This window comes from Ailuropoda melanoleuca, chromosome 3 (assembly GCF_002007445.2).
Source record: "Ailuropoda melanoleuca isolate Jingjing chromosome 3, ASM200744v2, whole genome shotgun sequence".
Taxonomy (NCBI): domain Eukaryota; kingdom Metazoa; phylum Chordata; class Mammalia; order Carnivora; family Ursidae; genus Ailuropoda; species Ailuropoda melanoleuca.
In genome coordinates this window covers 68,884,693-68,910,684 of record NC_048220.1, presented here as the reverse complement: position 1 = coordinate 68,910,684, position 25,992 = coordinate 68,884,693, and the positions used below count along the sequence as shown (strand labels likewise).

The following is a 25,992-nucleotide window of genomic DNA, read 5'->3' as shown; positions in this document are numbered from 1 at the left end:
CTTCAGCAGGCTCAATGTTCAGTGCGGAGCTCATGACCCTGAGATCATGACCTGAGCTGAAATCAAGAGTCAGACACTTAATGGACTGAGCCACCCAGGCACCGCAAACCTACACACTTGGAACAGCATCACCCAATCTCCTACAGAGAGGTTGGGGGTATGATTTCTGTATTTCCTTCCATTTTAAAAGTTTCATGTGCTATCGGGGCATACTTATCAAACAGAAAGAGAAACCTTATTCAGTTTATATACACAGTATTAATGCTATGTGTTTACAGAGAGGTTAAAAATGATTCTTTGAGGGTGTTTCCTCTGAGCAGCAAGATATTAGGTGACACTCTCTGATTTTCAAACATTTTAGCCATGGGAGACTCTGATATGCTAAACCAGTTTATTAACTTCCTCTTTTATAGAGCGTTTTTAAAAAAAAACAAGTTAAGGAAACCTGCCAAAACGTTTTAGTGCATACTATTACAAGTGGGGCCTTTGTGTGGTGATGGTGTTCGGTAAGTCTTTTTGGTATTTGGTAAGATAGTATTTGGTAAGTTTCTATAAAAAGATAAGTGGAGAAAAGTTTTTGTGCACTGAAATGGTCACTTTGAAAGGATGCTTTAAAAAAATCAACAATTCTTAAAAGGATTTATTTCCTTTCTAAATGTTTGTATAAGAAAGGGTAACCTTATTTCCCACTTTCAAGTAGGATTCTCCTCTAACAGAATCGCCGATGGCAATCAACTCAGCAACTAATCTTTCCTCTTCACCTTGTAAGGTAAGCGACATGTCCAGTGAACTGAAAATGAAAGTTTGGCTAAAAGGTAAGTCCCGTCTTTAGAGTTCATTCACTTTATGACCAGGACGGTCTGGTGCCTGAGGCCTGGGATTTGAAGAGGGTCCCAACGCCTCCTAGTGGTGTAAAGGGGCAGATGATCTCCTGGTTCCTCTCTTCTCTCTTCCTTTCAGAGAACCACAGGAAGCATTGGACAGCGTGGACATTTACATTTCTGGGCGCTGAGCATACCCTTCCCTTTGGAAGTTACCTCAAGAATATTCTGTGTTAAAAAAAAAGAATATTCTGTGTTTTTTTAAAAAAATATTCTGTATTTAATTAAGAAGACAGTAACATCACATTTTTTTTTTTAGTTTTGTAGCTTTCTGAGCATTTTCAGATGGTGGATTACAAATTTTGGGGTTTCACGGGCTAGTAAAATTACCAAAAAAAAAAAAGAGGAATAATAACATAGATTGTCCAACTTTGTATTTTGTCAAATAATTGATATCTCAGAGAGAAAAAAACTTATCAAATATTATCACCACCACTGATGAAAGAAAGAACATGATCTTAGCAAAGGAGCAAAGAAGTAATTTCATATTTTTAAAAAAGTCCTTTAAATAGCCTAAAATGGACTTTTTGGAAAACTTACTATACTATCTTGAATTTTCTCATTCTTCTGCAGAGCAGTGAAAACTTTGTCACAGACTTTCACAACCAACATCTGAAGGAGGCGAAGCAGGTATTAACGTTCCTCTTACCTGTCGAGAAGCATGCGCCAAGAGATGTGGAGTAAGATGGCCTGGCGAGGCTGACATTACTCATGCCCAAACCATGCTTGGGCCATTGAGGCCCTCCACTCCAGGCTAGAATCCTGGTTTAGAGACTTAAAGCTAGGAAAGCTTGGGACATTTAGTAACACCTGTAGGCCCCAGAAAAAGATTGTAATCAGCTTGACCTAAGGGGCTGGCTTTACTGTAGGGCCAAAGAGCAGATGAGTTTTGGTCAGTTCAGTTGCTTCTCCTTGGCTCACTGGCAGATTAGAGTGACCTCCTCAAGGCCAAGGCGGCTAACTAAGTGTTTTTCCTGGATTTCCCAGATTACATGTGGGGACTGGTTTGCTCAGCCAGCAGAATCCAGTTTCTGTCTCCTATTTTCCCCATTGATTTGTAGTCCCAGACAAACACAGTGTGAGTAGGCATTGCTCTTCAGAGACCACGGCCATCTTGGCAGGCCTAGGAGCTCACTGGTATCCTTTCATAATCTCCTTTTCTCCTTAAAAAAATGCTAGGGAGAGTAAAAGAATAGAGAGGGATGTTCTTTATTCGGAAAATCTAAAACTATATCCCTGAATGTCTGGGTGGCCTTGGTGGGTACAAATTTAATGGACATCAGATAAGCCGGCTTGTACCTCCCACAGTGGCATGGACTTTTTTTTTTTTTTTTTTTTTTTTGCTGGGAATACATTGCTTGAACCTAAAGTAAACAGTAATCTGAAAATTCTTTAGGGGTTCATACATGTGCTTGGCCAAAAAGAAAGTGATCTCTTTCATTCTTTCTTTCCTTCTCTGACATGACCCACACTCACAGAGGAAAAAGGAGCAGAGGTTGTACTGGAGGGGGATAGAGACAAGCCTAATTTTCTCTTTCCCATTTTTCACTCTTTTCTCAAACTACTTTTCCTTCTTTTTATTAGCTTAGATGATTTTACTGATGAGAAACTGGAAACACAGAGAGGTGAGGGAAATTGCCCAAGATCACAGAGATCATGGTAAGATGTGATCAGAATGCTGACTCCTAGTTTGCTATACAATTTTGTTGCATTTTTAAGGATTTACCAGGAAAACATTACAAGGAGAGAATACTGGACAAAATTTTGAAAATCCCGGACAATATGATGTTTGAGTAAATATTAAGAGAAAATTCATATTCTACTTTCTGTGTGTGTGCGTGTGTGTGCAAGTGAGTAAGCGTGGAAAAACCGTCCTTGTTACGCTCTACGCTAACTAGCGATCCTACAAAGAATTTTGTTTTGTGACCTTTTAAGAGAGAGTCGTCATGAAAAATGAGATGTTTTCAGAGTACTGGTACTCTTTATTGCTGCTCACAGAATTACAGTTAATAATATGAGTTCTGAGAAGCAAAACTGTATCTCACCTGTGCTTCAAATATTTGCAACAGATGAGGCAGTCTCACAGGAAAATGACCTCACATAGAAGGACATGTGCCCACAACAATAGCAAAGATACTAAGATCTCTTCCCTGAAGCCATGTGTTGCCATGGAAATAGATAACCAAAAGGATGCCATGATTTCTTATCCCTAGGAACAATCCTTGCGCAAAGGGAGTGCAAACACAAAGCCATACAAAGGGTCTGAGCATATTTGCTTATTAAATGATGCTGGTTCATAGTGATTAAGTCCATGGAAAACCTTTCGGCTTTGCCATTTTTTGAGATTAGTTTATCTTTCCAGCTAAGGAAAAAGTGGCTACAAGATATCAAAGATTTTTTATTATTAATGATGTTGATAAACAACAAATGGGTGCAATACTAAGAGGCCTCATGCTGTATGGCTGTGCCTCCAGCCACTTATTGCACAATTTGAGAACTCTCGTGCCCACTAACACTACTATTTTCAGGGGCAGCGCTTGGGTGGCTCAGTCCTTTAAGCATCCGATTCTTGGATCTGGTTCAGGTCATGGTCTTGGGGTTGTGGGATCAAGCCCTGTGTTGGGCTTTGCACTCAGGTGGGATTTTGCTGGAGATTCTCTCCCTCTCGCTTTGCCCCTCTCCTGCTCATGCTCTCTCTCTCTCTCAAGTAAATAAACTCTTTTTAAAAAATTTTAAAAAATGAAACTATTACTTTTAGGGAGTATTATACTAGCAATATCCATTTACTTTAGGTAATTATGAAAATACCAAAATGAAAAAAGAAAAATCATTTGGGATTCTGCATTCAGTGCTCTACTGCTCTAATTCTGGTATAGTTTTTTTCCAGATCATTACATGCATATATTATGAAACAAACTAGACACATGTGCATGTTTGTTTGTAAGACTGGAATCACACTCTATTTTCCCACTCTTCTAAACTTGTTCAACGCCATATGCTTAGTTGGTGGGTCGAAATGCTCTACCATCTAAGAATAGTTGCCTCTTTCCCAAAGAAGGTGTGCCTAGAAAACCCACACATAGTCTGGGCCTCAGAACACTCTTCCCTTGCATCAGTTCTGGTTATTTTCTCATTATGCCTATAAACATTTGTGGGGAGCTCCAGTATAGCACATGGATAAACGATAGGCTCAATGATAACCTAGGAAAATGTGCAGAAAGTTGTGGGTGCTACTTAGATCTGGTTGAGATAATATGGCTTGCATTTCATTGAAGAATTAATAAAATTACTGTCATCTTAAAAAAAAAAAAAGTCTTAACATTTCTTTCCTTTTCTTCCAAGAAGGTATGGTAAAATGATGTCAGAGGAGAAAGGAATTTGAATCTTCATGAAGCAACCAAATGTAGGAGAAAATAGCACGGAGCTGGATTCAGACAGACCCAGATTTAAATAATGACATGATCATTTGACATCAGTAAGACCTTGAGCTGTACTTTCCCATTCTGAAAAATGGGGATATAAATACTCCCTCAGTGTGTTGTTGGTAGAACGTAATGAGAATATGCATGTAAAGCTATTAGTAAAGTGTCTGGCTCACCGTGGCCACTTTCCTTGACTGACAGTGGCTATTATTCTTATTGAGTTGTGAGAGGATTAACTCAAGGGTCCCATGCTCAACTCCACGTGCTATACTATGACTTTAATAACGTCTGTTAACTTTAATATTCCCTTCACTACTTGTTTTAAAACTAAGGAAAACAAATGTTGTTATTGTGTTTAAGATTCTTTAAAAAAAAAAAAAAGATTCTGCAAACTGTCGCTAAGACGCAATCACAGAAGAAGAGCATCAGGTTATAAAAATTATTGAGGTACGTTGGGTCTGACGCAATTATGAAACACCAGAGACACAATCTATCTGTGGAGGAAAACTGATTTACATTCCTTGTGTAATGAGGCATTTCACTAAGAGACACAATTGGACGTGACTGACTGCTTTGAATTCAGAAAGCAGTCTGCACTAAGAGCTCTCTTCCCATCAGGGCTAATATACTCTAGCTGCTACAGTTGCTGCTGGCAGTGTATCATCTCCTTCTAGAAGGTTCCACAAAGGATGAGTCTGCACATGGCAACCGCTTGTACATTTCAAATCTTGCTTTTCTCTCTTGAGAAAAGGGCCTGTCCATTCTTATTGTTCAGTTTAAAAAAATAAACCCCCTGGTTTCCTTTGTTTTCAGAGTTTTCCCTTAATAGGTAGCTGCTCGTCAGGGCACTTCATGTTTCTTACTCTCCTTCTGGTCGGTCAGACTCACATATCTAATGGTGCTTCCATCACGGGTCATAGCTGTCATATTTGTGCGGCCAACTCTAGCACTTACTTCTCATTGCTATTTTTAGCTAAGAGGGTGATTTGGTTTATTGCCTGTACTTCTGAGATTAAACCTAAATGTTAAAGAGAATCATGTGTCCATAGACAAAGAATCAGGAGAAAACAGAGAGGGAGGCGAACCATGAGAGACTCTTAACTCTGGGAAACAAACTGAGGGTTGCTGGAGGGGAGGTGGGGGGGGGATGGGGTAACTGGGTAATGGGCATTAAAGAGGGCACTGGATGTAATGAGCACGGGATGTTATATGCAACTGATGAATCACTAAATTCTACCCCTGAAACTAATAAAAAGAGAAGAAAAGAAAAGAATCAGGGGAATACATTGGGCATTAGCTTCAGTACTATGCACATTGTATCCATCTGATGTCTTTAGTAACGTTAGCTGAGAAATCCTTGCTCCAGTTTGCAAGTAGCAACTAAGATGAAATGACTTATTCCTCCTGTGACGGGCTAGAAATTATCCCATAAGATTAATTTTTTCCGCAACAATCAGCTACCACTATATTACCAGTTCTAAGTCATGAGCTAAATGTTCATTGGCCATTATGTATTTCTTCTGTGAGTCGTGATCAATAAATGTTGGAAAAGAAATAGCCTTTGTTCTTCAGAGTTCCTGGCTGCTTTCAGAATTTAATTTCATAACACAATTGAGGAACAACCAGGAAGTTATAAATAGAATCTTAAGAGAATATAACAATCCTTAAACCCACAGAAAGTGAAAAGTTTACTGTGGTTTTTAAAATCCTCAGACGGAACATCCCTTGGAAATCGGAGCTAGTAACTAGCAATTGAACCCACCCCCCTCCAATGTTAGTATAATGCCCTTCATTCTTTCTTTTATTGGTCACTGAGGGGTGCCTAAATTTGGTCTGGTCACCAGGACTGGGGGACAGAGAGACCTGTGGCTAGCGTGACTCTGGTCCACTAGCCACCAGTGAATACAAGGACGGAACCCTTTACCAGTGCGGCCTCCCCATTTGAAAGTGCATTTTCTAGGTTGCATTCTCCTTTTCTTCCTTAGTATCTGAACCTTACTTTATGTGAGGCTGCAATGTGCCCAGAGAAGTGTCCATTTCCCCGTATCTTTTGTAACTAGTAGTGACCATGTGATTAAGCTCCGGCCAATGAGCTGCAAATCCAGGTGTCGCCGGGGCCTTTCTGGAAGACTGCTTAAATGGCACTCACTCAGGCAGCAGGTATCTTTTCTGCCCTTTTCCCTTTCCTCTTTCTTATGCCCTTAAACGATCTGTAATGACTGGCGCTCCAACTGCCTTCTGGGCTCAGAAGGCGACCCAGAGACTGGAGGCCGGCACTGGGGTGGCGGGAGGGGGGAGTGAGGATGCCGCCCCAGACCTTTTATGCGACAAAGAAACAACTTGCATCTTCCTTAAACTACACAAATTGTGTGTTTTCTCCTATGGGCAGCTGTATCGAGCCCAACTGATATAGCTATTAAAGGGTCAAAGTCTCTGGTGTATGAATTTCCTTTAAAAGGAAACAAAGCCTTTTTTCTTTTCTTTCTTTCTTTCTTCATGAGACAAGAGAGTAAAATGCTAACACTTTCAGGAGTTTCTTTTCAATCATTTGAAGTCCAGTGGACTGTTAGCAACTCCCCAGGGCAGACTCTGAGGTGGAAGGCTGGGAGTTTGAGGCGCGCCTGTGGGGAGTGTGGAGACAAGAACCCATGGGGGAGAGAAAGGACTCAGACGGGGGGGCTGAAGCTGCTGTGTGTCTGTCACGTTCCTCTGCGCTGTCCTCCTGACTCGGATGGACCTGGGCCCTGTACCTTGCCTGGAGACCCTGGGGGCTATGGGGGAGGAAGTGCCTGCCTCTGAGGAGCCCCGAGGCACCCTGAAGGCCTGGCCTTCCAGGCAACAGGAGCAGCAGCAGGAAAAGACTTCCATTCTGCTGCCCACCAGATACTGGACAATGACCGGCATCGTTCCAGGGTCATCACCCATCCCTCAAACGTGGGGTACTAGCCTTATTCTGCAGATGTGCAAACTGAGGCTCAGAGAGATGAAGCATCTCACCCAAGGTCACTCTCTGAGACTCCAGTAGGGTGACAAACTGTCCCAGTTTTCCCAGGACTGAGCGGTTTCCTGAGATGCAAGGCTTTGAGGACAGGACCAGGCAAACCGGAACGGTTGGTCAGTCTGGCCTGTCTGACGGCAAAGCTTTCTTATACCACCCGTCGCCCCAACAAAGCACACAGCTTGGATTTCCCCAAGAGCTGGCTCAAGCATCCTAAAATGCTCAACCTTGACCTCTGGCCCAGGAATCTGTTTTCCTTTCTAGAAGTAGGCCCTGGAGTGGAACTAGTAGGACGGTGTGATAGAACTAAAGTCTCCTCGGTGCTGTTTTACCATTCCAGTCTGGGATGGCCAACCCCACACACCCAGCAGCTAACACCCTGAGAGGGCCCAGGGCTGTGCAGGGAGCAGAGCCTTGCCCCCATGGGGCAGGGCCCAGGGCCTTGTCCTACTGTGCTGAAACGTTCCCCAGATCCTTTGCCCTCCTTGTTCACTAGATGTAACCACTTAAAACCATTATAATATCTTTACATTTTTCCCATCAAAATACTTTTTCCAGAGTTTTAAAAGCGCTATCATTTGTCTGCCTAAAGATGCAAAAGGTACAAATTTAAGGTGAATAACTTCCAAGTTCTATCCCTTTCTATCTTATCTCTTACTAAATGGCACCAATGGGATTTTGTGTGTCTCCATGTAAATAATGCCTAATAAGGGCCCTCTAGGGTGAATGTTCCCAGCTTGGGGTTTCTGGATAGGATCCAGGGATACATGAACCTCCCCAAAACTTTGTGCCCTGATGTGTGTGTGGGGGGCGGCGGCATGCATGCACACACACACTCTGTTATAGGGCAGAGGGTCTGCAGCTTTGACCACATCCTCAGGGGAGTCTGTGACCAATCCTGAGAAGCACTGGAGAATTACCTTGGAAGAGTTTTTTATTTTTTATAAAAGGTGTCTTTGTTTTATGAGATGATTCACAGTAGCAACTTATCACAGGGTATGAGCCCATGAATCAGGCTCTGGCCTTGATGCAGCAAAGAAAGAAGGCAGAGAACGGCAAGGAGAGGTGTGGTCGAGACAGCAGCAGGGAAGTGGCGCTGAGAGCTCTGGTCGTCTGAGCACCACGCCCTGTGGGAATAGAACGAGCATCCTCAGACCCAGAGCAAAGAGTCATGGGGTCTGGGGTCCAGAGCCAATGGCCAAAGACTTGCTTACTCTCTTTGCCACTAATCTATCTGTAGATGATAGATTTCTTATGTCTGGTGTTTTCTTTTATATTTTTGCTTGTTTTTTTGCAAAGTGCAACTTCTGTCATAAATACATTAATCCAGTAAACATCTAATGAGTACCATAGGCCAGTGTCTGAAAGCCTGCACAGTGGAGCCTGGACCTCAGTCTTGGGTTTGTAGCCCATCTCCACCCTTTGTAGACACATGACTCTGAGGTTGTAGCCTGGCCTCCCGAAGCTTCCATTTTCCTGGCCTCAGTGGCATGGACCGGGTTCCCTGTCCTTCTCTTTCTCAGCAAATTCTGAAAGTAGCAACCCTAAAATAACAGGACTACTGATAATCTGGTTGTCTGCTCATGACCACGGTCCTTCTGCCAGCCCTCCCAGGCTCCCTGCCCTGCCTGCCTGGAGTCCTGAATAGTGCCAGCAGGTCAAGCCCGCCTTTGGTGCCAGGGTCAGCCTGGCACGGTTCAAACCACCCTCTCCTGTCTGTTTCATTTTCCCCAACGCCCATCTGCCCCCCAGTGAGGCCCTCTGAGAGCCTGTGTAGTGTGCACTGGATGTCGAGGAGGGCCGTCTCCACCAACAGGAGAGCCGGTGATGGCAGAATAGGGACAGAGGAGGAGGTGGGACTTCCCAGGGCCTGCCGGAGGACACCGAACACTTCAGCCTGCTCCAAGTACGCTGGCCTCCACTGCTGGGGCCTCCGCCACTGGGGCCTCTCTAAGGCACAGGCTTAGGCTTGGGAGGTTTTTACAAACGAAAAATCAAGAGTCTGTGATCCTTCTTAATGAGGCTGAGGTGTTTTCACCTCACCAAGCTCACAGTGGGAACATTAGGAGATGATGGATTCCTTTTTATGGTTAAATTTTTTTTTTTAAATTTCCAGGCTCAGAAGACAAAAAAGAACTGAGCAAGAGGGATGGCCTGAGGCCCCTCGGGGCACGCGGCACCTGTAGCTAATGGTCTGACAGGAGGCTAATGGTCCACGAGAACACGCCTCGGGTTTTCCCGGAATCTTTGGACTCCGATTCAGGTTTATCTGCCTGAACAGTTTTCCCTTCCCCCACAGCGAATGAATCATTTCCTCCTCTCATATCCTGCCAGACATCTCAAACCATGCCTCCCGTTCTTGGTTAAGTGCCCACACTGAACTCACGGTGATGAAAAAGCAACTGCTGGAGAACAATTTTTCATTCTCATTTATAAGCCTCTTGAAAGCGGCTTTTTGGGAGAAGCCGGTGGGCACGATTCCCCGTGCCGGCTGGATGCCTTGATGAACACGCAATGTCAGCACTGAAGTGCTACAGCGGCTCGTAAGTCATGGAGCCCCGGGAGTGAGCGAGCGGACCGGATTCATTTCCCTGACACAACCGAACAAGTAGAACAAGTCGGGCATCTGCCAGTGTCGGGTAACTTCATCCAGAGCTAAGCGGAAAGTCACTTTACATAAAATGATGAGCTTCTGCTGCCATCTGGTGGAGTTCTCGCCTTTAATCATTATTAATTAGAGTCACTTGCCAGACACTAGCAAGCAGGGGTTCTCAAAGTGAGTTCCTAGGACTAGCAGGATTGGCATTACCTATCGTTTACTACCTATGGCATTTCGCCAGTTACTTAATCTTTCTAAACCTTGTTTCCTTAGGGATACAATATCTAACTCAGAGTACTGTGAAGATTGAAACAGATAGGTAAGTGACATGAGCAGTAATAATAAAAATGCAAGGTGCCTCGCATTAAATTTAACTAAGGATGTGCATTTATGAAAAAATGTAAAACCTTTGTTTGAAAGCTATTTGTGGATACCTAAATGAAAGTGTTCATTGGGAGAGCAGAATCTCAGGCTGTATTTTAGACCGACTGGATAATAGGATCTCCAAGTTAGTTGTACAGACATTAAAATTTGGAAAGCACTGCTTTTGATAAGATAAATGCTTATTCTTATTATTCCTAGTTGTGACCATAAATATCCTTATGTTGTTTTGATAAAAAAAAATTGCGTCATTGAAGACATCCGTCACAAGACAAGAGTATAAAGTGGAGGTTAAGAGCGATGGGTTTGGGGTTAGACCGCACTTATTTTTTATTCCACCTCTGACCACTTACTACCAAGGACATGTGGTGGGTTACCTATTCTTTCTGAGCCTTAGTTTGCTTAGTTGTGAAATAGTCATGAAAATATCTGACCCATAGCACTGTGAGGATTTAAATAGAAAATGTAATAACATAAATAGTAGTAATAAAAAATATAAGGTACCTAGTATTAAAACTAACAAAAGATGTGTGATTATGAAAAAGAGTATAAAATTTCATTGCAAGGCATTTGAAAATACTTAGAGAGAAAGAAGAACCCACGTTCAAGGAGAGGAAGACTCAATGGTGTAACACCGTCAGTCTTCTTTATAGTAATCTCTTCTAATGCAATTCAAATTACAACCTCAACTGGGCTCTTTGTTGAACTTGACAGGCTGATCCTGAAATTTATGTAAAAGAAACAGACTAAGAATAGCTTAGACAGTTCTGAAAAAGAATCACATGGGAGAGTCTCTCTCCCACGTACCAAGACTAACTATAAAACCCTAACAGTTAAGGTGGTGTAGTGTGATACATGGAAGGATTAGTGGATCAGACTAGAGCTCAGATTTGGGAATTTGATAAATGACAGTGGTGGTTTTACCAATCATTGGGACATGCCTGAGCTACTTGATAAATGACTCTACAATAATTGGCTATATGGAAAAATTCCTCCTCCAAATACACAGAGACCTCTTCTTTATAGTATAAACTAAATTAAATTATTTCCTGATTGATTGACTATCTAAAGGTATACAATAAAACTTAAGAATTTTGAAGAAAATAGAAAAGAATTTTTTATAATCTTAGTACAAGAAAAAACATATTAAGCAAACCCCTGTGCCAAAACTATAAAATGAAAGATTCTGAAACATTTGATTACCATAAAGTTGGAAATTTCTGTGCATGAAAATACACAATAAACAAAGTGAAAAGACCAGACACGCTTTGGGAGAAGATATTTTCATACATAATTGACTAAATATTTGTATCAGAAAACATAAAATAATCCCACAAATGAAGAAAACAAAAGATAACCCAATGAAAAGATGGACAAAATATACGAACATACCCTTTCCCAAAGAAAAAATACTGGTATGTGTTAGATACATGGCAAAGTGTGCAGCCTCAGCACTTAACAGTGAAATGCAAATTGACAAGTGAGATGGCATAAACAATTAAAAAATAGAGCTACCGCGTGATCCAGAAATTCCACTCCTGGGTATTTATCCAAAGAAAATGAAAACATTAACTTGAAAAGATATCTACCTCCCCATATTCACTGCATCATTATTTATAGATTCCAAGATATGGAACCAACCTAAGTGCTCATCAATAGATGAACAGATAAAAAAAATGTGAGATATATATATATATATATATATATAGATATAGATATATATATATATATGCACAGTGGAGTATTATTCAGCCATAAAAACAAATGAATTCTTGCCATTTGCAAAAATAATGTATGGCCCTTGAAGGCATTATGCTAAGTGAAATAAGTCAGACAAAGACAAATATCATATGATCTCACTTATATGTGGAATCTAAAACAAATAAGCAAAAAACTCATGGGCAGAACAGACTGGTAGTTGCCAGAGATAGGGGGTGAGCAAAATGGGTAAAAGAAGTAAAACAGTTTCTCAAGGAAGGGAAGATGGCGGAGGAGTAGGAGACCCCATTTCAACTGGTCCCCTGAATTTAGCTGGATATCTATCAAACCATTTTGAAAACTAAATCAGCTTGAGATGTAAGAATATATATCTAGATCTTTACAAGCAGAAAAGTGACTGCTTCTTGCAAGGGAGGACATGTGGAGTCGTGAATCTGCGGGGAGATATGGGAAGATAAACAGAATGAGGAGGGAGCCTCCATAAGCTGGATAACACTGGAGTGCAAAATCGGAACCCTTAGAAATCTGCTCTAGTGAGAGACATCCCTCTCTGAAAAGGGGTTTGGAGATGAAAAGACAGAATTCTTGGTAGGGCATTGTGGCCTCAGGATCCGAGGAGCCATAGAACAAACAGGGTGCCTTAACTGGTAGAGTGCCTGAGCAGTGGGCCAGGAAGCAAGCGTGGTAAGCGAGCCCAGGAGCGGACTCACAGCTTGGATGGCCATAAACTGCAAGCTGGACTATGAAATATAAGTGGATATAATAAGCATCTGGTTGAAATGAGAAAAAAGTAAAAAGGAAAAAAATGAGAAAAAGCATAAGAAAAAGAAAAAAAAAAAGAAACGGAGAATTTCATCTGAAAACTAAATGAGTTGTGAGGCAACACCTGGAGCTCAATATACTATTTTCCCCTGTTTGAATTTTATAGTCTTGTGGGCTCTATAAGCTTATCATCCACCGGTTCTTCCAGACTGTCTTCTGGGGGAGGGGCCTGCTGTTTCTCAGGTAACCCTGCCTGGGTAGAGTTGCCCCGCCCCCTGTCAGGGGAATGGGCTCAGTGGAAACTGGTTTTCTCTGTGGCTTTTGTTCCCTGGAGGCTTTTTGCACCTCTTCAGAGGATCAGAGCAAAAATGGCCATGCCCAAACCTCTGGCCCAGAGCAGAAAAGTACATAGCCATCCAAGCCTCTTTCAAAAAATTGGAAAAATCCCAAATGCACCAGCTAAGCTTATACCTAAAGGACCTAGAGAAAGAACTGCAAATAAAGCCTAAACCAAGCAGAAGAAGAGAAATGATAAAGATTAGAGCAGAAATCAATGAAATAGAAACTAGAAGAACAGTAGAACAGGTCAATGAAACAAGAAGCAGTTCTCTGAAAGAATTAATAAGATCAATAAACCTCTTGCCAGACTTATCCAAAAGAGAAGAGAAAGGATCCAAATTAATAAAATCATGAATGAAAGGGAAGAGATCATGACCAACACCAAGGAAACAGAGACAATTGTTAGAACTTATTACCAGCAGCTATATGCCAACAAATAGGCAATCTGGAAGAAATGGATGCATTCCTGGAAACTTATAAACTACCAAGACTGAAATAGGAAGAGGTAGAAAATCTGAACAGACCAATAACCAGTAAAGAAATTGAAGCAGCCATCAAAAACCTCCCAAAAAACAAGAGTCCAGGGCCAGATGGCTTCCCAGGAGAATTCTACCAAACATTTAAAGAAGAAATGATACCTATTCTACCAAAGCTGTTTCAAAAAAAATAGAAATGGAAGGAAAACTTCCAAACTTGTTTTATGAGACCAGCATTACCCTGATCCCAAAACCAGACAAAGACCCCATCAAAAAGGAGAATTACAGACCAATATCCCTGATGAACATGGATGCCAAAATACTCAACAAGATCCTAGCCGATAGGATCTAATAGTACATTAAAAGGATTATTCAACGCAACCAGGTAGGAGTTATTCCTGGGATGTAAGGGTGGTTCAACATTTGCAAATCAATCAACATGATAGATCACATTAACAAAAGAAGAGACAAGAAACATATGATCCTTTCAATTGATGCAGAAAAAGCATTTGACAAAATACAGCATCCTTTCTTGATTAAAACTCTTCAAAGTATAGGGATATCACAAAAGCCATCTATGAAAAGCCCACAGCGAATATCGTTCTCAATGGGGAAGAATCGAGAACTTTTCCCTTAAGGTTAGGAGCATGACAGGGATGCCCATTCTCACCACTATTGTTCAACATAGTACTAGGAGTCTTAGTCTCAGCAATCAGACAACAAACAGAAATAACAGGCATTCAAATGGCAAAGAAGAACTCAAACTCTCTCTCTTCACAGATGACACAATACTTTATGTGGAAACCCCAAAAGACTCCACCCCCAAATTACTAGAATTCATACTGCAATTCAGCAACATGGCAGGATATAAAATCAATGCACAGAAATCAGTTGCATTTCTATACACTAACAATGTGACTGAAGAAAGAGAAATTAAAGAATCAATTCCATTTACAATAGCACCAAAACCATAGGATACCTAGGAATAAACCTAACCAAAGAGGTAAAGGAGCTATACTCTAGAAACTACAGAACACTTATGAAAGAAACTGAAGAAGACACAAAGAGATGGAAAAACATTCCGTGCCCATGGATTGGAAGAATAAGCATTGTTAAGATGTCTATGCTGCCCAGAGCAATCTACACATTCAGTGCAATCCCTATCAAAATACCATTAACATTTTTCACAGAGCTGGAATAAAGAATCCTGAAATTTGTATGGAACCAGAAAAGACCCCAAATCACCAGGGGAATGGTGAAAAAGAAAACCAAAGCTGGGGGCATCACAATGCCTGACCTCAAGCTATATTACAAAGCTGTGATCATCAAGACAGCATGGTATTGGCACAAAAACAGACACATAGATCAATGGAACAGAAGAGAGAACCCAGAAACGGACCCACAACTCTATGGTTGACTAATCTTCAATAAAGCAGGAAAGAACATCCAATGGAAAAAAAGACAGTCTCTTCAATAAATGGTGCTGGGAAAATTGGACAGCCACATGCAGAAGAATGAAACTGGACCATTCTCTTATACTATACACAAAGATAAACTTAAAATGGATGAAAGACCTAAATGTGAGACAGGAATCCATCAAAATCCTAGAGGAGAACATAGGCAGTAACCTCTTTGACATTGGCCACAGCAACTTCTTTCAAGACATGTCTCTAAAGGCAAGGGAAACAAAGGCAAAAATGAAATTTTGGGACTTCATCAACATAAAAAGCTTCTGCACAGCAAAGGAAACAGTCAACAAAACTAAGAGGCAACCCACGAAATGGGAGAAGATATTTGCAAATGACATTACAGATAAAGGGCTGGTATCCAAGATCTGTAAAGAGCTTATCAAACTCAACACCCAAAAACCAAATAATCCAGTCAAGAAATGGGCAGAAGGACATGAACAGACACTTCTCCAAAGAAGACATACAAATGGCCAACAGACACATGAAAAAATGTTCAACATCACTAGAAATCAGGGAAAACCAAATCAAAACCACAATGAGATACCACCTTACACCAGGTAGAGTGGCAAAAATTAACAAGACAGGAAACAACAGATGTTGGCGAGGACGTGGAGAAAGGGGACCCTCTTTACACTGTTGGTGGGAATGCAAGCTGGTACAGCCACTCTGAAAAACAGTATGGGGTTTCCTCAAGACATTAAAAATAGAGCTACCCTATGACTCAGCAATTGCACTACTGGGTATTTACCCCAAAGAAACAGATGTAGTGAAAAGAAGGGGCACATGCACCCCAATGTTCATAGCAGCAATGTCCACAGTGGCCAAACTGTGGAAGGAGTCGAAATGTCCTTCAACCCATGAATGGATAAAGAAGATGTGGTTCACGTATACAATAGAATATGACTCAGCCATCAGAAAGGATGAATACCCACCATTTGCATTGACATGGATGCAACTGGAGGGAATCATGCTAAGTGAAATAAGTCAAGCAGAGAAAGACAATTATCATATACTTTCACTCATATGTGGAACATATGGAATAGAACTGAGGACCACAGAGGAAGGGAGGGAAAACTGAGTGGGAAGAAATCAGAGACAGAGACAAATCATGAGAGACTCTGGACTCCAGGGACCAAACTGAGGGTTACAGAAGCGGGGGGGGGGGGAAGATGGGTATTAAGGAGGGCACGTGTGGTGATAAGCACTGGGTGTTATATGCAAATAACGAATCGTTGAACTCTACATCTCTTATCAAAAAAATAAGAGATGGTTTCTCTAGAAAAAAAAAAGAAGTCCAATGTACAAACTTCCAGTTACAAAATAGTCATGGGGACGTACTGTAGAACAAGATGATTATGATTAATAATACTCTATTGCATATTTTAAAGTTTCTAGGAGAATAGATCTTGAAGGTCCTCATCACAAGAAAAAAATTTGTAACTATCTATGGTGACAGATGTTAGCTAGACTTGTTTTGGTAATTGTTTCTCAATATATACACATATCAAATCATTATGTGATACACCTGAAACTAATACAATGTTACATGTGAATTACACCTCAATAAAATTTTTTTTAGAAAAGGAAAAATGAGATAGTGTTTTACAATAACCAGTTTCAGTATGATGACACCAAGTGAAGAAGCAGTAGAGACTCTCTGCTACTGTTGGTGGGGCAGGAAAACCAGCCCAGAACCATTTTATCATCATGGCCCTGGAGGACGATTGGGCATGACTCTGTAAAGTTAAATGCACCACCTTATAAAGCCACCAATTTCACTCCTATGGGTTTGTCCTGGAAATGCTTAAGCACAAGTTCCCAAGGAGACATGTCGAGGACTTTACTGAAGCTCTCCTTGTAAAAGCAAAAATGTGGAAACGGCTAGCAGTATACTAACACAACAGAATAAATGAATACATTTTCTCATAGTACTGAACGCTATACAGCAGTTAAAACAAATGGATTAGAGCTGCACCTGACAATACATACCTCCAAACACAATGTTAGGCAAAAAAACCAAAAAAAAACCAAACCAAACCAAAACAAAACAAAACCAAGCAACTCTCAAATATATATGAACAATATAATGTCATTTATAAAATTTTCAAACCTGCAAAATATTTTTAAAAGTGTTTCTGTATATGTTCATAAGAACTAAAAAATAATATAGGCATATGAACAATAAATATCAAATTCAGGATAGTAGCTCCTTCTATAACGGGAGAGATGAAGGCATTCTAACAAGGATACATGGTTTCAATAAGATCTGTAATGTTTAATAATTTAAGGTCAGTGGTGGAAATATTTTTTATAATCTCTGAAATTTTTATATGCTTGAAAGAGTTTAGAAAGAATGATAGTGTCCATAAAGTGAATGGTACCTATTAACATATGGCTGTGACTATTAAGGAGGATTGAAAGCCTTCTAAATAAATGATTCTGATATTAAATATTTATCTCTGGGAGGAAATTTTTAAAAATAGTGCACTTTGAAAGATCTCCCTCACCAGCTTAAATCTATTTTTTGTAATCAACATGTCTACAGAGCAAATGAATCAACCAGTAACTATTTTTCTGGGCACATTTCAGGGGACTGGCCAGTAAGTTACTTAGTGTGTGTGTGTGGGGGGGACACAAAGGGGGAAGAATATCCAGCCTCTCAAGTATTTGAAATAAGGAAGAAAAAGGAGAAAGAGAAAGATAAGGAGAAAAGAACAGGAGAAGGAAGAGAAAGATAATTATTCTAGGCAGAATAGAGTTAATCTGCATAATAGGATGATATGGCTATTTTTGCTTTTTTTATATTTATTTGAGTACAGTTGACATACAATGTTACATTAATTTCAGGTGTACAACACACTTCGAGATGTGTATACACACACACGCACGCATGCACACACACGAATATTATGCAGCCATAAAAAAGGATGACATTGTGCCATGGAGACATGTATGACCCTAGAGAGTATTACGCTAGGCGATACTTCTATTTTAACAAACACACTATTGCAAACATAAAAATGAAGCCTACCCCTTTCAAAGTATGCCCTAATGGCTTGTAACATTTATCCTGGAAATGCCACTAATAATTACAATATTTTTGGAACTTTTTCTAGAATTACCTTCAGAGTATATAGCACTCTAGTTTGAATTTCTAGAGTGGGGATGATATCTGGGAAGCAAATTTGATTTTGAAGAGGAGCCAAGAATAGTGGTCAAGTCAGGTGATTTGACTTTTGGTCAATGACTAGATATGACCACATAGTAGGGCTTCTCTTTGTTTTCCATAACATAATATGTCACGCTAGCATAAAATGGATGAGACTGTTTATGACCAGTGTGGGTGACCTGGGGAGTCCTCCCAGCTGCCATAATCTCCGTCTAGCCACCCTGAGAGCTGAAGGAATCAGCATCCCTGACCACTGCACACAACTTTGCCTCAGACACTTGCTGAGAGCTCTTTAACACAGGGAGGCTGACCTTCCTCATATCCTGCCATATGACTCTGTGTGGCAGAAACTGGCTGTTGCTCACCAGGACAAATTCGTCTAGCAGGGCATATAGATCTGCTGGGTCCTGCTCAACATGAGCTTGGGGTCGCTTGATTGGATTTTGGCCAGCAGCATATGGAAGCCCCTTCCAGTCCTGACCATAGATCTCCTGAGCAATTGTCCATGTTCTTCCTCAGCTCATAGCCAAGCATTCCAAGATGGCAGACTCACATAACGGAAGGAGCCTTAATTCCTGAATCATGATTTGGAGCACAGCCTCCCCTAGAGCTCCCTGACCTACATTAGAATATGATGAGTGAGAAATAAACTTTTATTATAACATTAAGTTAATGAGATTTTGGAATATTTTGGTCATGCAGCATAGCCTAGTGCATTGTGACTAATGCACAAGCAATTCCAAAGAACAAATTCCAAAACTATTCTAAGCAGTGGAAGCAGTGTCATGAACCCAGAGTTTCTTAAATTGGTATTGAGGGACAACATTCATTGTCAAGGACATTGGTATCGGTGGTTTTACTTGAAACATGGTATTATCATTTTAGAGTCACACGATGCAATGCTGTATGGTAAATATGCACGTGCTGAGAGCTACATTTCTCCTGAAAGAGCTGGATCTTGAGGTCAGGTGAGGGTTTGAATGGATAAGAGAGAGAAGGGAGGGCATTTCAAGTAGAAGGGAAATGGAAGCACAGGAAGAAAAGTCTCTGAGTGAGTGCAGGGAGATAGAAGCAGCTCATTAAAAAGAGGAAAAGATACCCCTCCCTACTGTTTAACCTACACCAAGTAATTAAGTACAGATCGTGTAACATCTCCTGGTTTTGACATATGCAGATCCCACTTAATGCTTGTCCATGTACTTCAAACCTCTGAAAGTATTTCAAATTGTTATTCAAGGCATAGAGGCTTCTGGAAGTCACAATACTGATAGCTAATGTTTACTAAGTATTTTACATGTTGCAGGACACGAGCTCAGCGCTTTAAATTGGAACACACCACATCAGTATTCCCCGGGAGCTTGCTGGAAATGCAGACTGTCAGACCCCACCTTGGACACCCTGGATCCATATCCGCATTCTAACAAGATCCCTGGGCGATTTGTATGCACGTTAAGGTTTGAAAAACCCTGCTTCGAATGCTTCATTACAAAACCTACACAAGCCCTGTGATTCCACTCATGTCATTTTACCTCAAACATCTCTGAGTATTTCATATCATCATTAAAAGCGAAGACTTCTAGAAGTCATATTACCAATAGGTGGTATTTACTGAGTATTTTACTTGTTCCTCAAAAGTTCTATGAGGCAGGCACAGGTATTGTTATTAACCCCATTTCAGTAGATGGAAATAAGGCCCTCAGAGATTAAGTAATTTACCTCCCAAATACAAACTAGTATTAAATATCATATATGCGGAGGGGATTCAACCTATGACCAGCTAACTCCAGAATCTAAGCTTTTATATCCCACAGTAGTGGTCTCCCCTTGTGCTGTGAAGAGCTTCGCGGCCATAAATGAGGCTCACCCGTGACAACCCACTTGACTTGAGGAACACACTTAACTGGGAAGTGTGGCAGAGTAAGCTGAGACATCTGGAAAAGCAACTGTGAAAGGACATCTTTGCAAAGGTGAATAGATGAATAAATACATAGTTAAACACATGAAAGAACACCCATTCACACACAGGTAGATATACCAGTATTAATATGTAACTGTAATTTTAAGTGTTGCCTGAAAGCTTTAGCAAGTAAAGTCTAAAGGATGATTTTATCTTTCTTTCTGAGGGAGAATTCAATTATTTGGATAGCTCCTCATTTATTAAATTTATTAGGCCAGGAGGATACAAATTAGGAGTTGATTTAACAGGACCCAATGGTGACCAAGATGAAAAGTGCTGTGGTTTGATTCATGGCTAACCATTTTAATTGCTGAGGGCACCTGCTATAATACTTTCTCACAGTGCTTCTCAAAACTGATTGCATCCTGGGGCACCTGGGTGGCTCAGTCAGTTGACCGTCTGACTTTGGCTCAGGTCATGATCCTAGAGTCCTGGGATGGAGCCCCCATGTTGGGCTACCCGCTCCTCCGGGAGTCTGCTTCTCCCTCTGACCCTACCCCCTCTCATGCTTTCACTCTCTCATTCTCTCTCTCCGTGTCTCTCGCTCACTCTCTCTCAAATAAATCTTAAAAATCTTAAAAAAAAAAAAAGTGATTGCATCAGAACCACCTGAGGGGCTTAGAATACAAATTACTGGGTCCTATCCCCAAAGTCAAATTCAGTAGATCTGGGGAAGGGCCCCAGGATTTTGCATTTCTAATACATTTCCACATGTTGCTGCTGTTGCTCTGGAGACTATGTCTTGGGGAACACTAGACAGTATAATGTTCTAGGGCACGCGTTAGACCCCAAGAGCTGGGTTTCCAGGTGTGCACAGGTAAACCTTCCCGTGGTTGGGGAAAATAAAGAAGGGTGATAGGGAGCATTGGTTTTCTCACACTGCAGGCCTTCCGCAGGGTAAAATTTCTCATTCTTTCTGAGCCAACCTCTTGCTTTTGGCTGGATTTCAAGAAACATATGAGAAGCATGAATCTTTATATGGTTGAGGCAGGCCAAAGATGGCTTTGTAGGGCTCTTTCTGGCCTCTCTTCTCAGCTCTCACTTTTCTTCCTCCTCCAGGCCTTCCCTCTGACTCAGCCCCTCACCCTGGCTCCCAGCCATCCCCCCAACATTTACTGCATCGCATAGCTGGCACATCTTATCCCTAGTAACTCAAAAAGCAGGTATTATTCTTGCTGTACAGACGGAAAACCTGAGCCCCAGAGAAGTCAGATAATTTACCAAAAATGTTGAAGCCAGGAGATAGTGAAGGAGGGTCAAATTCAGGTTTATATGTCTCCAAAGCTCTTTTTCATTTCTCTGCACTGCTCACTTGGGGGCTGATTGTCCCTGTTGGCTGCCTATTAGGATCACACTGATGCCTGGGCCCTGGGTGGTGGGATTGTTTTAAAAGCCCCCCTGGTGATTCAAATGTGCTGTCAGGATTGAGAACCACTGCTTTACGAGCACCTGTGTGACTCCATTCGGTGTGTGTGTGTGTGTGTGTATATATATATACATATATATATATACACACACACATATATATATGTGTGTGTATGTGTATATGTATATTAAATATAGACATTATTTAAAAGACATTATATATAACATATTTTTATATTTATATATAATATAAAGATATACATACTTTAAGTATGTATATATTTTGATAATTCTGTCCCCACAACCCTTTGACCCTTCCCCCCCAATGGTGGAATGATCTCCTATTTGAGAGATAATTTAAAATCTCACCATCAGAAGTAGCTTTGTCTAAGACAACCAAGAGTTTCTCGAAAACACAGCTCCCACAAACTGTATTAACAGGTAGGGAGATTATGATTTTGAAATACTGAATTTTCACAACACAGTAACTAGATTTAATAGCAGAAGCAGAGCCTCAAACTCTAAACTGAGTCTACTATTTACATAGACCTGATGATGATGGTTACTCCATTTTCTGTAAATAATGGTTTCTTATTAATAAAGCATCCACTTAAACTTGTTGGATGGTATAATTGTTTCTAGGGCTCAGCTCAAAAAACTATGTTCTGTTCACATATCTTTGATGGATTACCATTGCTACGGAATAAAATCTAAATCCTATGTGTGGAAATTGAATAGCCTACAGTCTGCCTTCTATGACTTTTAGCCTAATTTCTCAGCAATCCCACATTCTTTGTCCTCCGACCATCCGAATAGACTTAGTGATTCAGTCTCAAAAATGAATCCATATTCTCTGAGTGGATCCTTTCTCATTCTGCTCCAGTCTTTTTACATACTTAGAATGTCTTTCCTTCTTTACCTATTCAACCTATTCAAGTCCTACAAAGGTCAGTTCCATTACTATGACCTCAGTATCTTCTTCCCACAGATTTCCAATCACAGTGAATTGTTTCCTCCTTGATACATCTTTGTCACACTGTTTAAAAATTGCCATATGCTGCCTAGCCTGGTCATTATGTGCACTCATTTATCTGTTCCTGTCCCAAATTTCTCAAAGATTTTGTAGACCAAGACCTAGGGTTATTTATCACCTTATTCCAGACATGGTAGAATCCGGGTGCTATTGGGAATCAAGTGATTACAGGAGAACTGGGATTCTGCCTGCCTTACTCACTGTTGTATTCACAGTGCATGGCACATTGTAAGTGTTCAAAAAACATGCCTTGAGTCAGTGAGTAAATAAATGGGGAAAAAGTTTAGAAAGAAACCCTATGCTATCTAGAATGGTATTTCATATTTTGCTTTTGATTTTCATTGTCATTCCTAATTTTGTACAACATTGGATCTGTTTTCAGCAAAGCTTATGTTACTTTTTATGTCCAAAGCAATGGAACATAAAACCTTCTCCAAAAAGGGGAATGCTGATCACGCAGAAGACAAAGCAGCTAAGAGCCAGAGGGACACACACACACACACACACACACACACACACACACACAGAGCTGAGCTGTGGTATCATGCAAATGGAAGGAGAAGCTATTTTCCTATAACGAGTCACTAGCAGGAGAGCATTTTGTAGAACACTTTAGAGAGAAGTAAAGTTTTCTTGGCAGAAAAGATGGGAAATTTTATGTGAGCTGACAGTGACAGTTGATGCAGTCGCTTAGATTTTCCTATTAACAATATTACAAGAAAGAAAAATCTCATGTGAACTGGTGTGGGACACAGAAGCTCATGAACAGAACCTGAATCATGAAAGAAGAAAGGAAATGAAGACTCCCTGGCTACGGTGAAGCTTCGTACGTTCCTCAGCGAGGACATACCTCAAATTAATATTGGAAATTCCATAATGTCAAATTAAGATGGGATGGGTCACAGAAGGGCTAGCTCAGAGATAACCCCTGGCTCAACAGTATACCTTACCGTGGGAACCACTGGGTAAGGCTCCCTCTCCCCTGCAAAGAATTTGGGTGAGAATCGCCAAGGTTCACCTCATTGACTTTCCTCTTTCCGTATCTGAATGGCTGGTCAAGTCTTCAGAAGGACTCATTCTTTCTTTGGATAGTGTTAGTGTCCTTCAATAGCTTGTTGTTCCTTTTCCTTTTTAACCTAAGAAACATCTTACTGGCATGTTAGCCTTGATACAATTTAATGTATCTTTTTTTCTCATCTCTGATGGACGAATTAAAGTGACATCTAGAGCCCAGGGGCCATATCTGAGCGTTACCACATCCTTCGCCTCCATTTGTAGTAACTGACCTGACCACAGGGAGGCGCACATGATTGCAAGCTACGTGCGTCCTAGCTCCTCACTTCCCTTGGTTGGTACTGGTCCGAGGAGGGAGCGCAAAGTCAGGGTGATCAGAGTCCTTCCCTGGCTTTCCAAACTGAGATAGGAGAAAAGAAAAAAGGGGTCGGGATGCTGTATGTAAGCTCAGAACTGTCAGCATCCATGGCTCTAGTGGGAAGAGAGACTGAATTCAACACTCAAAGATAAGCAGACAAAGAGGAGGCAGGAAGAGAGTCTGTGCTTCCACAAAACCCAGATACACTGTGTCCTTTCTGTGACAGAAAGCACTAAATTCCTCTCCCTCTCCCACAATATGACTTAGTTTCCTCGTAATTTGGTTTGATTTAAAGAGTCCCAATAAACATACGTTTCGTTATGCATTGATTTTGAAATTTAAATCTCAGAGAACATTTTTATTCTTTTTAGGCCCTGAATCAGCAACGTTTAGAGCACGAACACGACTCTACCTCATTCATCGCACTCCAGCGGCCTTGTCCCTCAGCCCAGCCCACAGACATGCCGGGCCCCTTTCTTCTCCCAGGCCCTTGCACCTGCTGTTCCCTGCAATGACCTTCTCTTGCTACTTTGACACTTGGCACATTCTCTGTATGTGAGTCTCACTCAGTGCCACTTTCTCAGAAATGCTGTCCCTGACTACCTTTAACAAAGTCATCTTCTCCAATAAGCTTATTTCACGGCCCTGTTTGTTTTCTTTATAGTATATACCCTGATGTGTACTAATCTTGTCATCCTGCTTGCTCCGTAACACACAAGCTTTATGACAGCAGGACCAATCTCTAACACTCACGGCCTCCTTCCCAGTGCCTGGCATGGTGCCCAGCTCGTAGGAGACACTTAAACATTTGTGAAATATTAAATTAAAATGTCATGGCAATTGCTACATATAATTCTCGTTAACAGTATAACATTAACTGTGTGCACTTTATATGCTTTTTATGCCATGGCACATTTCAGCCATTCTCAATCATCCTTTGTTCTCTCATAAAGTTCTGAGTCAGAGCATTCCTTTGGAGAGCCTCACCTATAGACCAGGGGGACCCCACCCAACTGGTGGGGTTCTGATGTTCAGAATGGAAAGGTCTTTCATCGAGAAAGCCTCTCATAGAGAAAGCTGCCTGCCATCAGAAAGGGCTTGAAGCTAAACCCTAAGAGTTCAAAGAGGATATCGGAGGGAGCCCAGAAGAGCATTGGCGAAAGGCATCATTTGCTGCAGTTTTTTATTAAGACACTAGGTGGCAGGTGACTATGCTTTTGGGTACAAACAGGAGACCTTGGCATGATAGTGCTTACCCAATGCCGGATAACTTTCTCTGCTGACATTAGATGTCAACAGGGATTTTAATCATTTGACAAGAGGGTGAGAACTGTGGTAAGGGCTTTGCATTTGGTCAATGAAGAGAAGAGTAAGAGGTATTCTGAAACTTTCCTTTCAGATTCACAAAGGATATTTGCAACGTGGGAACATTAAAAAACTAATCTAGTAGAAAAATTAATGTCAGCTCCAGAGTACCGTCAAGAGAGATAACTTCTACACAGTGAAACTAAATCACTATTTTTTCTGCAATAATATCTCTGTACCTTTCAGATTAATAATCTAATTCAGTAAATAACTGTAACTTTCTTTTCTCTTTTCAGGTTAAACATCAGGGAGATTAAAAAAAAATCTTAACAAGTAGAAACTGATCAGAGAATCTATTGTTTCCTTGGTAACCTTCTATGCAGAGTCCTGGGCTTGAAAAGCCTTTATTTTCTGCGGAGGCCACAGAATATTGGCGAAAACAATCAACTGGAGGACACATGCAAAAGCAGATAGTTTAGGTACTCCCTTTTTGTTTAATAAAAGTTACCTGCTTTAAAAGTCACCTGCTATGAAACAAAGAAAATAGAACACAAAATGTGATAAGCATAATCAATTCTAATGAATATATTTCCTTTCCATTTTGTGGTCTTTAAAGAGTGGTAGTAAGGAAAGTAAGAAGACGAGGATGGGAGGAGAGGCAACTAGAGAAGGAAAAGAGGGGAAAAGGAAGCATAAGGGAATGAGCTATTGAAGAGGAATGGAAGAGAGACATTCGCATGGAATG

At 41.0% G+C, this 25,992-nt stretch overlaps 1 long non-coding RNA gene across 3 annotated transcripts; it reads left to right on the top strand.

Annotated features, from left to right (window-relative positions):
• Positions 1–24,692, top strand: LOC117801535. Of its 3 annotated transcripts, XR_004624156.1 has the most exons (7): positions 1–2,540; positions 4,227–4,750; positions 9,418–10,077; positions 10,174–10,219; positions 19,519–19,669; positions 20,027–20,182; positions 24,314–24,692. It is a non-coding gene; the product is annotated as an uncharacterized LOC117801535 (long non-coding RNA). The 3 variants fall into 3 exon arrangements; XR_004624155.1 differs by lacking the exons at positions 19,519–19,669; positions 20,027–20,182; positions 24,314–24,692 and having other exon boundaries at positions 4,227–4,356; positions 4,686–4,750; positions 9,418–11,963; XR_004624154.1 differs by lacking the exons at positions 19,519–19,669; positions 20,027–20,182; positions 24,314–24,692 and having other exon boundaries at positions 9,418–11,963.
• Positions 24,693–25,992: the final 1,300 nt, after the last annotated feature.